Source organism: Malania oleifera, chromosome 13, assembly GCF_029873635.1.
Source record: "Malania oleifera isolate guangnan ecotype guangnan chromosome 13, ASM2987363v1, whole genome shotgun sequence".
Taxonomy (NCBI): Eukaryota; Viridiplantae; Streptophyta; class Magnoliopsida; order Santalales; family Ximeniaceae; genus Malania; species Malania oleifera.
In genome coordinates this window covers 14862254-14868253 of record NC_080429.1, presented here as the reverse complement: position 1 = coordinate 14868253, position 6000 = coordinate 14862254, and positions in this window count along the sequence as shown.

The window sequence follows — 6000 nt, the reverse complement described above, 5'->3', positions numbered from 1 at the left end:
ATTTGTCGTAGGAGCAATGTAGGCATATCTCCTAGGGTAAAGTAAATTCTCATTTTTACCTCAATTTTTCTTCAATTTTAAGCCAAATGGACAATCGGACACCACCACGAGAATCTAGGGATAATTCTCCACAAGTCTAGCGGAGTAGATTTCTCATAAGGTCGCTGTAGAAATAGCCCCAAAACTAAGATAAATGGGTTATTTAGGAATTAATTGTTATTTAATTATTGTAAATTAGAAAACGTTAAAATAATATTTTATTGGGGATGATTTGATTGAATCAGGGTTCAGGTGAATGCTGCGGGTATAATTTTGGGAACCTTGCAAGCATGGTTCAGGAAATCAGGTAAAGGGAATAAAATTATATCAGTATTTTATCAAGGTGAACTAGTTATTTACGAGCATATGAAATTTATTATTTATCTATATGATTTTTTTTTTAAAAATAGCTTGAGTACTAGAAAATGATGATTTTGTTTAAGGTTTATATTTGGGATAATTGCATATGATATTAAATTCGTGTGACTTGGGAACAATTTTTTCTAATAAATTGAATATGAATTACTGTAGTATTTGGGTTTGCATGTGGAAACGTATTGATCTGTTGAACTATTATGTGGAAATGTATTGATCTGTTGGATACCTGTGTGGTAATGCATTGATGCGTCTGTGTGAACTAACTAGTGTGGTTATTTGTATGCATCTCAATATAACGTTGGCATGAGGAGGTTATTATATTACCTAGATATAAATCATGATATGACGTTGGCAGGTTGAGGAGCTCGTCATATTGTCATTTATATGGGGTAAGACATTGGCAGGTTAAGGAGCTTGTTCTACTGATGTACGACGGGTAGGTCATGGGCATTGGATACTGGTGAATAGTAGTGCCTGTGTAGGCCACGTGTCGCGGAAGCTAGAGTGGTGCCTGTGTGGGCCACGTTATATCCTGTGTGGATAATGGCGCCTATGTGGGTCATATTATGTATTATGTGTGGATGGTGGCGCCTGTGTGGAACATGTTATGTACCTGCATAAAAATTATGTACTTGTGCATAGTGGATGTGTGTATGATATTAGATGTCAGTAATGTTATTAATGATACGTTTTCTCAGTTGTTATTGATGTTATATAAGAAGCAGTTTATTTTAATATATAAATATTAAAACTCATTTCTCACACATTGTTATAATTTATTCCACCTTGACGGAGAAGTGTCTCACCCTAGTGGATTAACAACTTTTCAGGTTCTTCTGGAGATCGGGTTCGAAGGTCTAGGCTGGAATTATATTTGGTGGTTTCTTTTTGGAGTCTTGTGAGATACTAGTATATATATACAGATATATTTGTATTGGGTTATGTTTTAAATACTGGTTGTAGATACGGATATCTGGATGTTGTAGTATTCGTTTTTAGATTGTTTTATAGAACTCTGGTATTTATTTGAGGTTATTTATTTATATTCCGTTGCGTGCATGTTAAATATGGTATCAGATACAAGTGATTGGAACACATGGCACCTAAGCCCCACTTGGCGGATTCAGGGCGTCACACGCACGGGTTAGGGTTTTTTTTGTGTGGGACGATGGACGGATGATGGGATTGGGAATTTGGGATGCATATAATTTTTATAAAGGAATAGGATCCAAATTAACTGGTCACCCAACCCAGTTGAACCCGTTTATAAATGGGTCAACCTGTGATCCGCCCAATCCTAGCATGCACTAAATTAACAATGAGAACGGCAATCCTACGTTAACAATTGAACAAGAATTGAAACATGCGTCAACTAAAAACGGTAACTTTAAAGCACACAAAATACGAACTTTAATGAAAAGGACCCTAAACTAAATCAGGCTTCAACCAAAAATCAAATTTTAAGAAAGAAAGACAAATAATTTTAATAAAAACAATTTTTTTCTTTCTTTATTTTTATTTTAGAACTAAACCAGACATCACCAAATAAAATTACTAAATCGAAGCATTAAACGATTCCAACGCATACTTAATTGAAGGGAAAAGAAATAAATAACTAAATACTGCAATGGAGAAAAAAAAACTAAATAAATATTTCAAACAAAATCCTAAACAATAGTCAAGATAAAAATATAAAACTTTAACAAAGTATAATACAACTTAAATCAATACTCAATAACAATAACAATAAATAAAAAAAATAAAATAAAAAAAGCTGAGAGAGAAAAAAAAAATAAAAAAAAAGAAAGAGAAAAAGAGCCGGGGCTTTGAGTTCTGTGGGAGGTGGGCTCGTTCTTCAAGCTGGTGGCCGTGCGGTGGAGGATGAGGATCTGGAGGACTGCCTCGAGTCTACTGGAGTGAGAGGGGCTGAACTGGTAGAGAGAGGGGCTAAGCTGGTAGCCAGGGTGCTGTTCTGCTGCTGTGGAGAAAGAGGGCAGGTGTGTGGTCCTATCGCAGAGAGAAGCTTGTACTTCATGGAGGATGAGGCTCTGGCTGCTGATAGGTGGCCGATGGTGCTACCGGCTGGAGGAGTTGCTGTAGCTCTGAGTTGCAGGCATTGTGCAGAGGTGGCTCGTCAGAGAAGATGACCGCAGAGGCCTCGGTTGTAACCGAGAGGAGAGGGGGAGCTGAGGGAGAATTAGGGGAAGAGTTGAGAGAATGAAAGAGAGAATAGATGAGAGAGAGAGAGAGAGAGAGAGAGAGAGAGAGAGAGAGAGAGAGAGAGAGAGAGAGAGAGAGAGAATGAGAGAGTTGAGGGAAGAGAGCTAAGATGCACCGAAGAAAAAAAAAAGAAAAAAAGAACAGAATAAGGAAAAGAGAGTGAGAAATAAAGGCAGAGGGATGGGGAAGGTTTGAGAGAAGAAAGCAGGGAGACTGGGAGAGAGAAGGGGAGAAAACAGAGGGAGAGCAGGGAAAGGGAGAAGAAAGGGGCCTCGGGGGCACCCGAGGGCTGTGGCCAGAAGGAGGAGAAGGAGAAGTTATAAAGGGGAGGGGGTTTTTTGCCCTATGACCCGGCGAGGAAGGAACCCGACCCGGCCTGCATGGCCAAGTCACATCACTGTTTTTATTTTTATTTTTTTTATTTTTTTTTCTCATTTTCCTATCTACGAATGAGGCCCGTTTTGACCCTCGTGGAGTCTGTTTCGCTCCAAACTCAAAACACGGAAGTTGTAGATAACCCTTTACTTTTTCTTTAGAAATTTGAATCGTCTTAATTGGAGTTTAGACAGAAAAGTTATGCACAATTTATGAACTAATGCCGGTTTTGACTCCTAAGAATTTTCCTGCAATAAAAAATTTTCAAAAATTCATAAATTGTCCAATAAAACTCAAAAATGATAAATATGGCATTTTTTAAAAATATTGGACGTAATTAGACATTTAATTAAAAATAAACGCCATAATGCCAAGATTAAGATGCCTAATTACGTAGTTTTGGCGCATAATCACACCCCCCAACTAACATTTTGTTAGTTTCTAACAAATGACGTGAATGAATTTTAGAGTAGTGCTCATAATTATGAACTCCAGTGAACATTAAATTAATGCACATGCGACACAACCAGACTGTTTCATATACAAGAACATAACTGAATTTCACACAGGCTTGTTCATATTCAATGCACACAACTCCGAAGCACATCACTCATGCAAGTTTCATCATTTATCTGTCAGTTAAAAATAATATACTCACATGAAATTAACTAGCGGCACAATTTAGGGTTAATGCAGTCATATAAGTTCGAGTATAAACAGGTAAATTCTCGAGGTGTGTGTGATGTGTGTGACTGATCACACCTAAGACATCAGTGGACACCTACAGAACGGTCCCTTTGACTCGACCTAACTGGTATACCCTCAAGAACATTCGAAGAAAATGGGTTCACTCGTCATCTATAAGAAGGAGTGTCGCAATCAAACATCCCACATATTAAAAGGAACGAACGCTAAGTGTATGGAGTAGACTAGTTTGAAAAGGATCTAGCCTATCTATGAGGTGTTGGGTCCTTCACCCTAGCATCTTCTCACCTATTTGTCATATCCAATCGAGACCATCCTAAATCAACTTATTCACAAACTTATCGTGAATACATCTGAGGTATTAACCAATTGAAGAATCTTCGTACATGGAAAATATATGTCGTGTCCTTGACTTTTTATGATATTTATGTGGAGCTGTTATTAGCATTTCAATTCATGCACATGTTTATTTCTTATTCTTTCTTCTACTCTTTCTTCATTTTTTGTCTTTTCTTGATCAATTAGAACAATCTTAACACTTCTTTTGTCATCCTCATACCGTCAATGGGAATTGAGCTCGAATAGTGGTCTATGAACTAATTCTATCTCTAGGGGTGGCTTAACCTTCATATTTTGAGTAGGCTACAAGACCTAAGTTTCTATCTCCCTACTAGATGTCACCTCTAGGCTATCAAATCAAAAACAGAGACTAGTGTACAATAAATCATTTTAAAATAGAGAATTGAGTTCTGTGAACTCCGATTTAATGTTAACGCTCAAAAGGACGATAATAGCTCAAGGATATCTCACAAGGTGTCATAGTCGCCACGGGTGTTCTCTCAGTACTCACAGGAAACCCTAAGTGCAATGAATCATGTGTATATGTTTATTCAGCAAAAATTGAGTTTTCTGTAAGGGACAAAACGCATGCAGAAATTCGCGCACCATATCAGTCCAATTAGTGATAGAATGAGGATTCAAGGAATGAAACCACATCTGTGCTCTATCCTTCAAAGATCTAAGAAATAAATGTAGTCTAGTAGATTCATCAGTTCTAGCACGAGAGAAAAAAATATTACAAGTCAACTCGAACTCTGACAGGTGCCGATAAGGGCACTCAGATTTTGTCCCGTAGAACTAGGGTAGCAACGACTTCCTCCCACGCTCCCTCATGACATTAAGTTCTTCATTAGGCAAAGTGAAAGAGGATGCAGTGGCGTATTCAAGCTGCAAAAAGTCTATTACCATGCGAGGTGCAAGTGCAACCATATTTATGTGTTTTTTTTTTTTTTTCAAAACTCGATTTTTTTCTTTTTCTTTTTTTTTTCGTTTTTTTTCATAAAATTAATTAAAATGACCGGAAAAACGCTAATTTGAGACTAAGATCGACATTCCCTGGCAACGGCGTCAAAAACTTGACTCACTCGAAAAATGAGCAAATCGAAAACTATCCCAAGTATAGGAGTTACGTCGTGTTATATTCAGCTCAAGGGTTAGATCGTCTCCTCAGGAAATGCGTTTTAACCTCAAATTTTACATTCATCCAATCGAAAATAAAAATGTACTGAACTCAGTTCAAATTCAAGATTTTCAAGATTGTTTCAATTTTACTTTTGACAGATTAAATGACACTCAATTTAAAACCCTAAATCTAACATGCATTGGGTTAAGGAGCAAATATAGAAACTCTAATCTACTCAAGGAAATACCAAAACACGCATTAATTAAAGATGGTAGTTTTGAACTCAAAATAAAATACGCAATAATGGAGACTCAATCAAACACATACAAACGGCTAATAAAAATCAGATCTTTAAACAATTCCAAAATTCGAACCACAACTACAATCTAAATGAAAGAAAAACCAAAAATGTAACACTTAACGATAACGAAAAAATAATAAAAACACGAGCTTTAGTCAAAACGATCCTAACTAAACCGAGTTTCGATAAAAAAAAAAAAATTAATTTTTGGAAAAAAAAAAAAAAAACTAGTTTAAACTCTTTAAAATGAAGAACACTTTTTTTTTTTATTTTTTGTATTTTATTCTTTTTTTATTATTAATTTTTTTATTGTTAAAGAAACAAACTGAAAATTAAACTACCGGCAATGATAAATAAATAATAAATAAATAAAAACAACCAATTTAAACAATTCAACTCTAATAGCAATGTTAATTAAGAGTAAAATAAGGAAAAGAATTAAACTTCAATAAAAATCTTTAAAACAAATTTCCAAACTCCACACATGGCACAAAAAAAAACTATCCTGTTGCAATTAAAA